This window comes from Lissotriton helveticus, chromosome 7 (genome assembly GCF_964261635.1).
Source record: "Lissotriton helveticus chromosome 7, aLisHel1.1, whole genome shotgun sequence".
NCBI lineage: Eukaryota > Metazoa > Chordata > Amphibia > Caudata > Salamandridae > Lissotriton > Lissotriton helveticus.
Window position 1 is genome coordinate 299,350,132 of NC_136068.1, and position 13,890 is coordinate 299,364,021.

Here is a 13,890-nt window from a genome sequence, read left to right on the forward strand (position 1 = left end):
TATCTCCATTGGGAAATGAAGTAACTAATTAAATGTCTCTAGACTAATCCTAATATATGGGAAGCATAATTTACCCAGCAGTGTTTACAACAGCCAACCTTTTACAAAAAGGTTGATACCCCGCATGTTACGTTATTACGTATTACTTTAGCATGCAAGTCGACTTGCTATAGGGAGTGCATTGTTGGACTGGTGTTGGAGTTTTAAGTCCAACACCTTCCCTACCCTTTCGTAGATATGTGCTGGAATAGTAATTTATACTATTACAAAGTCCAGCGCAAGGGGTGGCTCCTCCGTAATGGTGGAGGGGCATCGCCCCACTGGTCATACAGTTAGCGGTCTAGGAAAATAACCACTGACTGACTGAGCCGATGCAGGGCCTGGCACAGCAGGGTGGAGTGGTAGGTGCAGTGTAAGTGCGTATGTCTGTTTGGCCGGCTGTCTTTGGCTGGCCCAACAGACATGCTTACTTAGGTTTCACAGGCGCCTAGGCACGATCTGAGCAGCGAACCACACCTCTCAGAACAGTCCTGGCACCGGTCTCATAGCATGAGAGCAGTGCCAGGATTGGGTGTGGAGCCTGTGCCCCAGTGCATGCTGGGACTTGAGGAGGGCCGTAGCGGAGGACCGAGGCAGCAACGCGTATGCAGATCATTTTTTTGTTCAATTATTCCCCCGTCCCACCCACCCCAACTTCAGTACTGCGGCAGCCACTACTATCTAGCGCCCCCTAATTCAAGTTGTTGTAACGACTTGTGTGCTAAAGTAAAGTGAGGTAACATTGCACTCATGGTGCTGACTGCGTGGTAAAAGCACGAAGGGGTAAATGCCTGCGGGGTTACATCATACAACCCAACTCATATATATATATATATATATATATATATATATATATATATATATATATATATTACCTACTGGCGGTCGCCAGTAGGTATATATAGTTAGGATTTTTTCTCTATGGGTTTTTTGAAAATTCTATGTCTAATAACTTTGGCGTTTGTGGACGGAATTGGCTGAAATTTTCAGGAAAATGGCACATTTTGTTTCTGAGCAGCCCTTGAAAATTTGGGGGGGGTTCGTCCAGTGGGGGCCGAGAAAAAAGGGGGGTCCCAAAACGTGTTTTTAACATTGAGTTTTCCATAGGGCGGTTGGCCTCACTTTTAGCCCGAACGGCTGAATGGATTTGCACGTAACTTGGCAAAATTGTAGGGACTGGTAGCCCGATGTGCCTTTTGTAGGTCTCAATATATGTGCTCCAGTGGATTTTGAGAAATTAACGTTTAAAAAAAGATATATATCTGTAACAGCGGACCGGTTAGCGCTCTGGTTCGCGGACTTTTCGCGCAACGGAGCTTTGTGAAGCGAAGCTGATTGGTTCTCCGGCGTCTGTCAACATTCCAAACAGTCCGTAGCGGCCGCCATCTTGTCTCTCGGTAGGATCGAGAGACAAGAGGAGGTCAAAACAAAGGGGGAAATAACTATAAGGGGGCATAGTAGATCCTCGCTGACCCCCTAGGTTTGATGTGGAGGTTTTAAAAGGGCCCCGCGGGGCAAAAAAAAATAATAAAAATAATAATTGAACGGCTGAATGGATTTGCACGAAACTTGGCAAAATATTAGGGACTGGTAGCCCGATGTGCCTTTGCTAGGTCTCAATATATGTGCTCCAGTGGATTTTGAGAAATTAACGTTCAAAAAAAGATATATATCTGTAACAGCGCTCCGCTTCGCGTAACGGAGGTTTGCGAAGCTGATTGGTCATTCTGTCACTGGGCTATAGTTGGGCTACATCTGGCTGATATTTGGGCTACATTTGTTTTTTTGTGTGTCTGGCGGCCATCTTTGGGCTACATTGGGCTACATTGGGCTTCATTGGGCTACATTCGGCTAATTAGCAAATAGCTCATCGCAAACTAGGAATGGTAAAGAATCGCTATTTATTCCTTAAAGTTCGCTATTTAGGAAATGCAAATAACTTTGATGATACATATGGCGGTTCATCTCTAACAAGATAAGAAGCATAGGGATAGATTTATGATGACTGGCGCATCACCAGGGATGTGTTAGTCATTCTGTGCCGCTGTTCCGTCACCTATGGTGTGCTGCATTTACAATGCGGCGCATCATGGGGCAAAAACAGCACAGATGCGTGATGTATCTGTGCCGTAAAGGTGGCGCATTGCTGGAGTTGTATCGCAAGTGTGATGAAGCTCCAGCAAGGGTCGGGGGTGCCCCTGTCGCAGGGTTTCTGTTCTCACACAGAACTGTGGACAGAGGATTGGAACCTCGGCGAATTAGGGTGTCCCAAAACTCACGTTAGTAATCAAAAACTATTTAGCAAGCTAGGTACAGTGTCACATTGGATATAACAAACTCTCAATGTTTAGACAATCCAGAATATGAACTTATAGTACCTCAGGATACGTGGAACTCATGAACAGTCGGTCGTTATATATTTCTTAGAAACCAGAACATGGAGTTAAGAAGAACACATGTGTATTTGAAATGTTTATTTACTAATGCCGTCTTCTCAGGCGTAGTACCTTAGATAATAAAAGTACACATATTATCAGTAGCAAAATTACCAGCATAGTTACTAGTACATAAAAAGTGAATGGTGATAGTATGTTAACATGCTGTAAATGAATAAGAGTTAGCAACACTTATAAGCAGCCGCGGGCCGTGGAGGGAGTTACGGTGAGGCAGGGAGGGGGAGAAGCAGGGTGGAGAATACAAGTACACATATTATCAGTAGCAAAATTACCAGCATAGTTACTAGTACATAAAAAGCGAATGGTGACAGTATGTTAACATGCTGTAAATGAATAAGAGTTAGCAACACTTATAAGCAGCCGCGGGCCGTGGAGGGAGTTACGGTGGGGCAGGGAGGCGGGGAGGGGGAGGGGCAAGGTAGAGAGGGCTCCACCCTGCTTCTCCCCCTCCCCGCCTCCCTGCCCCATCGTAACTCCCTCCACGGCCCGCGGCTGCTTATATCTCACCCTCCCTAATACACATATTATATTATTTGCTAAGAAGGTCTCTTTGTGTTGGTTTAGGGCGTGTCCATACTTTAGTGTCTTAGATTTGAAGGAATCACATCAGCATACACCAGCTCTCTCTTCATGTGAACCGCATCAACTGTTGTGTATGTGTGTTCGGCAAAGCAATATAAAACCCGCCTCATGCCCAGAATTGGCAGAAGTTGCACTTATGTTATGAGTATGAAGTCGTGGAGATCAGACCTCATAACAATTCTGTATCGTGTTGTTCTTGAAACTTTAGCACTCGCTGTACAGATATAGTTTAACAAGTAAAGCAGATAGTAGACCAATAACATATTATTCTCATGTAAACCACGATGAACTACTAGGTGGAAAGCTAAAGCAACAACTAAGTGTCGTGTGCAGAAGTTGCAAAAAAGGAAAAATGGCGTTTAAACCGGTAATGAGCCCATGCTAACTTAACACGGTGTAAAGATATCCAGGACCTAGATGACACCTCCTCATGATCCGGAAACGAACTGAATAAGATAATAGAAGTGCCATCTCATGAGAGCAGATTGCAAGTTTATATGTGGACGGTCCGCAAGGTAAAGCATTAAAAACTAGGAAAATTCAATGCTAAAGAAAAATAAAACAGCCAAGTACTTTATCGAGTCTTAAGCCAATAGGCAAGGTAAATAATAAAAACTTGACAAATAAGTCAATGAATTGTCAATGAAATGCTAGTACTCAGCATATCAAACATGAAAAAGGTCTATGACATAACTGTGTATGCAAAATAAGCTGCAACAGCCTCCAATAGGAAGTCACCGTCTTCATCCGAAAACAGTTCAGCCATCCAATTTAAAAGCGGAAAAGAACATACGTGCTCTCCCAGCACCGGATCCTCTATCACCATCAGAGGACAGCTCGGTGGGTTTTCAAGAAAGCTGTGTTCCAAGAAAGACTGTGCTGCCGCCAGTAAATTCCAGGGACCAAGTAGTCCATGCATCAATGCCACAGCCATAATCCTTTCGCCAGGACAAATCAACTCGTGAGTAATGATAGGAGTCATCAGCTGATTAAAGTCGACGTCAGGAGAAACCGGTCCGCAGAGACACAAATCAATGGCCCAATCGAAATCACAGGTCAGGCAGTGAAATACAGGCTGGACACAGGTGAAGTAGGAGAACCGAAAAGATAATCCATATGCCGTGCTTAATATCGCCAACGGCATTGTGCCATAATATTCTAGCATGCGATTGCGGAACAGTGTCAGCAGCTGCAGGGTCGGAGGTTGCATAGGAGGGACATCCATATTTAAAAATGTAAAAAAGCACAAGAGCGTCCGCTGGTAATGCAAGTAAAAATGCAATCCACGAACCAGAGTGGAGAAAATGGAATGAAAGGGAGCAGGGATGACTCCAAAGATTTTCTCAAATGAAGTCACGAGACCACTGGTAACAACTTTAAAAAAGTGTGCCAGGGATTTTGTGGAGGATGCGTTAAAGATAGTCGGAAACATGTTGCTGAAATTGAAAGGCAAACCTGTGTACGGGTGTTCGCTATGTGAAGTACGAAAGTTTCACGGGCCGAACTCAAGGCCACCTCTCTCTGAGACAAAAGAGCTCTTATTCTTGTCATGCCGTTGAAACGTGTCCCAAGGTTGGTATTTGTGGCCAGATTGAAAACTCCCTATGTTCATGTGTGGGAGGAAATAGAACATTTCTGCAGCAAATAACCCGTTCACTTACTGTTACGATAAAAGGAATACTTTTAATTAACTCAGAACAATCTTCATTATTGAGCATCAAATAACTACCATTTTCCAACAACTTGAACGTGGGGATGATAGCAGGAACTGGCGTGCCTTGCAACACGCAAGCCATATTTGGTCGGTGTTTGTTGCATGAATCGTGTAACTGTATGTGCCTACACATTAGTGAATGATCTGGCGTCTCAGTGCATTCCTCTCCATTCAGATAAACTTCTTGATCATCTTTGAAACATCTGTATGTGTATGGAAGCGACCAGACCTCATGAACAAAAGCACTACCTAAAGGTTCATAAAGACCTATTGGTATATATTTCATACAATTTGAAAACTTATATAAAGCAAAAGGCAGCGTTATTAAACCGTGGATAAGGCATGTTGCCAAAAAACCCGCAATCCTCTGCTGATGATGTCACTGAGCATGTCATGAATGATGTAATATGTGACATCATCAGTAGTGGATTATGGGTAATAGTATCTCTAGTTTACTCCCCTATAGCTGTCTTTCTTTTAACATAAGTGTGTGTTTCCTTCCCTTATACTTACTGTTTTTGGTTCGCTTCCAGTTCGCGTACCAGCGAGCGAACTAAGAGAAATAGAGGTTGGCACAGTTCCAAATATTGTACCAATTTTTTAATAACGGGGAGGTAGTTCTGAAAAGAACTTTTTTTTTTATTTTTCTGAACATTTTTTTACTGTTTTTGAATTTTTCGGAACAGTTTTATATTTTTGGGGGTTTTTCTTGGAGGGGGCAATGAAAACGATTCATTGTAAAGGGCTCAACAGGAGCAACAAAACAAAAAAAAGAAGTATTTATTATTTTGGGCGTTTCGGACAAACTTGCATATGATAGTCAATAGCTCTGTTGATCAGAGTGATGCTTCTTTCTCCGTAGGAAATGAATCCATCGCAAAATACGCAGGTGTGTTTTACTTCACCAAATCTCATTTGTATATTTGGCACCATCTCCCTGCCCTCTGGTCCCGTTACTTCCGGTACAACAGATCTTCTGGCCATAATAGGGAGATTATCTAGGTCGTTCCGAAACTGTGCAGCACTGTAGTTGTTAGGATGCCACCTAGTCATATGGCGATGCATTGTGTAGTTTCCGAAACTGTATTTTTTGTCGGTCCCTCTGGACAGTCTATCTTGACATATAAGGCAAGTTACGTATCTTGCATTTACTTTTTTCTGACCTTTGGGAATTTTAAAAAATTGCCAAATGAAGTTTTCTTTCCGGTGAGACGTCTTGGGCTGCTCAGGCAAAAACTGCCTCTCTTCGTGCTCGTCCTCCTGTTCCTCTTCTTCTTCTTCTTGTTGAATTACAACTTGAGCAGGTGGTCCACTCTTCCTTGGATGTGGTGGAGGTGGTGGGGAAGCACCAGCTGAAGCTACTAAAGAAGCCATTGCTCAGTGATCACAAAGGGTCTTTCTCTCACAATGATGAAAGTCAGAGTGAGGAAAGAAGGAGGGATTTTCATCATTTGGGAAAAACAAGAGTTCTCAACCAATCAAAAGTGTTCATTTTAGATTATATGACCTAGTCTTACATCATTAGGAAACCAAAAGTGAAATGAACCAATGAAAAGTGTTATTACCAAGTCACATGACTTGCTGTGTTTACGTTAAGCGCTTTGCAGGGCCTCCCGGTTTGCTTCCAGAAACCTGCGCTTTGGCACTCGCTTCGCGTACCAGTTCGCTAACGTAGCACGTCATATGACGTATCAAGCGACAACGTGGAACGTCATGCGGACGGGAGGCGTCACGATGTTGTTTTCTAACGCGGCACTTGCGGTAAAGAAACGTTTACCGGCTCGCGGTCTATTTCGCGGCATCAAGGTCAGCTAACGGGAAGCTTCCCGATTCGCGAAGCGGGAACGAAGAAAAAAAAATATTTAAAAAAAAAATTATTCATAAACATATAAAATATATTTTTGGATTTAAAGAAGAATACATTTTACAGCTACAGATATTAGCTGTTAAAAAACCAATGAAATTCACAGAAAAAACCATAGGTTATAGACCATATATAGTTAGGAATTAGCATTTACAAAACCTTGAAAATTCACTGAAAAAACCATAGGTTATAGACCATATATAGTTAGGAAACAGCATTTAGAAAACCTTATTTTACTCACACAAAACCATTGAAATTCCATATATAGTTAGTTGCACTAACTATATATCGCGCACCTGCAATCCACTGCTGATGATGTCACATATTACATCATTCATGACATCGTCAGTGACATCACTGATGACATCACTGATGACATCTCAAATGACATCACTGATGACATCACTGATGACAACATCCAGTGACTGTATGCTTCTGTAAAGTTAAAATATGTCTTACATATTGAAGAATGAGTGGATGTATAAGTGTCTGGATGAAGGATTTAGTAGGTGCATGACTGACTGTATAAGTGAGTGATTAAATGTGTCTCACTGAGTGCATGGGTTAGCGACTAAACTGTTTTAAATTGTGCATCATTGTGTCTGTTGTTTTGTAATCTGATGCATGTGTTGATCATTAGCTATATGACTAACTATATGGGTTATTGATTAGTTGCCCAAGTATTTGTATGGGAGACTGAGTGTGTGTGTGGGTGTCTGGGAGGTGTATGACTCTGTGCATAGATGTGTGAGCAGTTGATTCACTAGATGTATGGGTTCAAAAGTGCATGTGGAAACATCTGTATGGGCGGTTGACTGTGTGCATGAGTGTATTGGTGAGTGAATGGATATCTCAGTGCTACATGTCAAAGTAAGTACATATGTAAAACACAGTACATGTGATAGTTGACATATATAAATAACTGTGCATAAGAGCCAGTGAATGTGTGAGTGGCTGTATGGATTATTGTGAACTTGTATCAGGGATTGTATAACAGAGTAAATATGTGTTATTATATGTTCCAATAAGTAAGGTGTGTATAACTATATAGTTGAGGAAATCGAGGTGTGATTGATTCTTTGCAAGACTGACTAGGTGTGTGAGTAACTCCATGGATGAGTGACAGTCTGTGAGTGTCTGTTTACACTGAGTGTATCTAAGGTTATATTAGAGTCTGAAGAGGTTCATTGTATCATCACATGAATGATGTCATCAGTGATGTGATCAGTAATGTCAAATGAGATGTCATCAGTGATGTCATCAGTGATGTCATTTGAGATGTCATCAGTGATGTCATCAGTGATGTCACTGACCATGTCATGAATGATGTAATATGTGACATCATCAGCAGTGGATTGCAGGTGCGCGATATATAGTTAGTGCAACTAACTATATATGGAATTTCAATGGTTTTGTGTGAGTAAAATAAGGTTTTCTAAATGCTATTTCCTAACTATATATGGTCTATAACCTATGGTTTTTTCAGTGAATTTTCAAGGTTTTGTAAATGCTAATTCCTAACTATATATGGTCTATAACCTATGGTTTTTTCTGTGAATATATATATATATATATATATATATATATTCAAACACACAAGTTGCCCTGTTTGGGAGGCCACACTCGGGAGGGTTGAAACACAATTGCTGCCCGTGGCTCTGTGACAGTCTGCTCCACGCCAACCCCTTTGCTTGCCAGACGCGTTTCGGGCGTGACTGCCGCCCTTTCTCAATGGCTGCACAAATGGAAAACAAGACTTCTGTTTACACACCTGCATTTATTCAAAATTAATGAGTCCCGCCCATGTGGGCTGTTGCAAGGCATTCTGGTTGATGTAGTGCCTGCCCAAAGACCATTGCAGGTGTAGGCCCCAGTGGGCGTCTAAAGGATTCCAATTTGTAAAAATGTTTGCCCCAGTGGGTTGGAATGGCATGAAGAGGCGCTGGCACCAGTCCAATATGTACAGGCAGCTCAGGCCCCTCTCGTTCGTTTCGCCGCTCAAGTTTGCTGAGCAGCGACGATCCGCCTTTCCAGCGGCGGGGCTTCCCAGCGACCGGACCAGCCGCTCAATTATTCAAACACACAAGTTGCCCTGTTTGGGAGGCCACACTCGGGAGGGTTGAAACACAATTACTGCCCGTGGCTCTGTGACAGTCTGATCCACGCCAACCCCTTTGCTTGCCAGACGCGTTTCGGGCGTGACTGCCGCCCTTTCTCAATGGCTGCACAAATGGAAAACAAGACTTCTGTTTACACACCTGCATTTATTCAAAATTAATGAGTCACGCCCGAAACGCGTCTGGCAAGCAAAGGGGTTGGCGTGGAGCAGACTGTCACAGAGCCACGGGCAGCAATTGTGTTTCAACCCTCCCGAGTGTGGCCTCCCAAACAGGGCAACTTGTGTGTTTGAATAATTGAGCGGCTGGTCCGGTCGCTGGGAAGCCCCGCCGCTGGAAAGGCGGATCGTCGCTGCTCAGCAAACTTGAGCGGCGAAACGAACGAGAGGGGCCTGAGCTGCCTGTACATACAGGGCAACTTGTGTGTTTGAATATATATATATATATATATATATATATATATATATATATATATATATATATATATATATAGATATATATAGATATATATATATCGCCAGTAGGTATATATAGTTAGGATTTTTTCTCTATGGGATTTTTGAAAATTCTATGTCTAATAACTTTGGCGTTTGTGGACGGAATTGGCTGAAATTTTCAGGAAAATGGAACATTTTGTTTCTGAGCAGCCCCTGAAAATTGGGGGGGGGTTCGTCCAGGGGGGGTCGAGAAAAAAGGGGGGTCCCAAAACGTGTTTTTAACATTGAGTTTTCCATAGGGCGGTTGGCCTCACTTTTAGCCCGAACGGCTGAATGGATTTGCACGAAACTTGGCAAAATTGTAGGGACTGGTAGCCCGATGTGCCTTTTGTAGGTCTCAATATATGTGCTACAGTGGATTTTGAGAAATTAACGTTTAAAAAAAGATATATATCTGTAACAGCGGACCGGGCAGCGCTCCAGTACGCGTACTTTTCGCGCAACGGAGCTTTGTGAAGCGAAGCTGATTGGTTCTCCGGCGTCTGTAAACATTCCAAACAGTCCGTAGCGGCCGCCATCTTGTCTCTCGGTAGGATCGAGAGACAAGAGGAGGCCAAAGCGAAGGGGAAAATGACCATAAGGGGGCATAGTAGATCCTCGCTGACCCCCTAGGTTTGATGTGGAGGTTTTAAAAGGGCCCCGCGGGGCAAAAAAAAATAATAATAATAATAATCGAACGGCTGAATGGATTTGCACGAAACTTGGTAAAATATTAGGGACTGGTAGACCGATGTGCCTTTGCTAGGTCTCAATATGTGTGCTCCAGTGGATTTTGAGAAATTAACGTTCAAAAAAAGATATATATCTGTAACAGCGCTCCGCTTCGCGTACTTTTCGCGTTACGGAGCTTTGCGAAGCTGATTGGTTCTCCGGCATCTGTCAACATTCCAAACAGTCCGTAGCGGCCGCCATCTTGTCTCTCGGTAGGATTGAGAGACAAGAGGAGGCCAAAGTGAAGGGGGAAATGACCATAAGGGGGCATAGTAGATCCTTCCGGACCTCTTAGGTTTGATGTACCATTTTGCCAAGTTTGGTGTAATTCCGTTCAGCCATTCAGGCTGTAGACATATGTAAATGTCCTATGGAAAATTGCATGGGGAAAACACATTTGAAAGTGTTGAAATTTAGAACCAATTAAAATGTTACTTTGGTTTTGTATTTGTGTGTGATGAAAGTTAATTGGTTATGTATATATGTCAAATGAGAGGAAACCACAGCCATTTTGTGATACTACTGTCTGAGGTACATTTGTGAGGAATTTTTGGTGGTGAATTTCTGGTGTTTGATTTACACAGTACTAACACCTCTCCTACTTTTAAAAAGGTGAGTTGTTAATTTGTAAGGGGAACTATGTTGTACACTTGAAGATAATTTGAAAAATGTTTTCTGTTATTTATTTGCAGTCCTTCTGTTATACTAAATACTTGATAAAGTTAGTTTTATATTATGTATTACTAAAAACGATAAATGAAAGTGATTATTTTTTTCTGCAATTTACAGCAAGCAATTTCAAAATAAAATGGCTCACAATGAAGAGACTGTGGCAATTTCTTTTGAATTGTCCAGTACATTGATTGAAATTGAGAGCACCAATAATGAAATATTGTCACAAGGAGGACATGACTTGTATGATTCCATTAGATTGATTGAAATGGACAGCACCAAGAATGAAATATTGTCACAAGGAGATGACTTGAATGATTCCACTACGTTGATTGAAATTGAGAGCAGCAATAATGAAATATTGTCACAAGGAGGAGATGACTTGTATGATTCCATTAGATTGATTGAAATGGACAGCACCAATAATGAAATATTGTCACAAGGAGGAGATGACTTGAATGATTCCACTACATTGATTGAAATTGAGAGCACCAATAATGAAATATTGTCACGAGGAGATGACTTGAATGATTCCACTACATTGATTGAAATTGACAGCACCAATAATGAAATATTGTCAGAAGGAGGAGATGACTTGAATGATTTTTTTGATCAATCTCTTGATGGCGAATTTATCGAGTGTTTGGAGACCATAGAGTTACAAGAATCATTATTGCAGACTTTTCATGAGGACATTGCTGATGAGGACATGTTACTAGTTCTTTCAAATTTAGAAAATTCTGAAGAATAAATTTATATTTAGAAATCAAAAATTGTTTGAGACATTATTCATTTTTATTTTTAATTTATGAGGTTGTAGCGAAGTGATTGTAGTATAAAATGAGACTTATAGTATAGAGTGCAACATTTTTATGTTACATGGTAAGTTTACTCATATTTACTTCCCTTCTGCCACTATATTATCTCCAATGTGTATTTGACATCTCTTCTTCATCTCCGGCCTCCTTTCTCTCACTGTGTGTCTCCGATGCATCTTATCGGTGCTATTTTGTGTAATTACAGAAGAGAGTAAAATAAAATAGTTCGGAACGTGAAAAGGGGGCAAAGTAGAGTACTCCTCACCCCCTAGGCCTTTTTAGGCGGTCCCAAAAGGATCAGTTTCTGCTTTCCTGAGAGATTATGGTATGAGTTCCATATACCACAATAACTTGCATTACAACATGCAAGATATCTATCTCCTATTACCAACTTTTGGATATATTCGCGCTAAGCACGAATATCTCCAAAAAGTAACACCTGCCCTGAGCAGTTCTTAGCCATGTTATCCAATGGGAGGTGGATAACATGGCTAAGAGCATTAGCTCGGTAATGTATGAATATCGCTGAGTTTTTAGCGATATTCATGCACTGCGGCCGTTTATTATCGCATTTGTGATAAACCTTGATAATAGCAAGGTTTATCTTCGATAATTTCTGACGATGCTTAGCGGTAAAAAATTCGTTGGTAAGCATCGTTAGCGATAAATATCGCTTAACTTTGGTAATATGCCCCAACGTCTGTTAACGTTCGATTCGAAGGAAATGAGGAAGTGTTGAAAAACATTGTCTGCGCCATCTTGCCTTTTTTGAAATGCCACACTTTTGTCGTGCACGGCAGCCATTTTAGATGTCTTGACCAGACCCACTCTCTGCACGCTGTCGATTCGTAGCATGGCTCCTCACCCTCGCAAGCATCTTCCCCAGGCACTGGTCACCCCCGCTCTCTGTCTTATGCATGGGCAATAAACCTCCCCCCATCTGCGCTGCTCTTCCCTGAGAATCACACTCTGTGCCCGCCCGACACCTCCCTTTCGCCCTATTCACTACCGCACCCTCTGACACTCCTCTTCCTCTGTGTCCGATTGTCCAGGCTATTAGCTAGCCCTGCAGATGTAGTTTATGGCCCCAGCTGTAAAGAATCACCCCTCTTCAAAGGAGTTATAGTAGATCAAGGCCCACACCCGATGAGATCCGTCACACCACACGTGTTCCTACTATCTGAAAACTATCCTGTATTGTGATTGGGGAGGGGACCGAGCCTGAAGCGGAAGATTCCAGGAATGACTCTTTGTACATCAAAGTTTTTACAATTATGTGTCACATTAAAAATATATAGCACTCCAACAAAGTAGTAGGAATATAAAACTTTAATAACATATAAATATATACAACAAAACAAAAACAGTAAAAACATTTAAACAACGAAGAGACCGTGGCAATTTCTTTTGAATTATCCAATAGATTTATTGAAATTGACAGCACCAATAATGAAATATTCTTGTCAGTAGCGGTCTGTTGTGCGAATAGTTCCAAGGCAGCAGAACGCGCTGAAATCTAGATGGCACGAAAGTGATGTCTAGCAAGTTGCCGCCCAGCAAATAACGGCGTGGGGCGCCGCGGGGGTGAGTGAGTCCAGTAGGCACCACAGCTATTCTTACCGGCATTGCAGAATTACTGCTGGGGACAATGCCTGTGCTGTAGCAGGGTCACAGCAGAAACAAAAAGGATTCTGTTGAAGATGTTGTTGGTTTTCAATTTGAAAACAGTTCTGGTGTCAACTGCTATGCTAATGTAGTGGTTAATGTTTTGTTTTCTCTAGAAAATGTAAAAGAGGGGGAGGCAGTCCAAAGTTCCGTTAAAAGGGCAAAGGAAAGGATCGGTGGTTTGAACTATCAGTCAAAAAGGGGAGGGGGTGCAACAATTTTTCCTACCGGGTCACACTGTGCTTTCACCGGAAGTGAGGTCTGCAGGATTCTAGTAATTCAAAGTGAGGCTGGCGCCGACGTCCCGCGGATACAGTTTCGTCACTCCACGGGTGATCATGGCAGTCATTCCCCATCGGGGGTCGGAGACTCCCGCGGCTCCTCTAGAATCTTCAAGGTCGTGGAGGACTACGGTGGTGGAGTCAACCAGTGACCGGGCCATTTCTTTATGCTGGGCCCGCTCTTGCCAGGTCGACCGCCATTTTGAGAGTTCGGTAGCTACTGGCGATCGCTGGGTCAAATGAGCGGACGGGCTCCACCCTGCCGGGCGAGACGTTGCAGCATGGCCACAGTGGAAGAACTCTTTTCCGGGTGCCTGGAGCGCTGAGGGTGCAGCTGGGAAGCCTCCACTGGGGAGGCGGGAGAGGCCTGTTCGCACCGTCTCTCCCTCCCAGTGCACCCCACGGCGTCTCGCTTGAGATTTGTTATGGCCGGACCAGGCGATGAGGACGAGGGGGGGGGGGGTCGGAGGCATG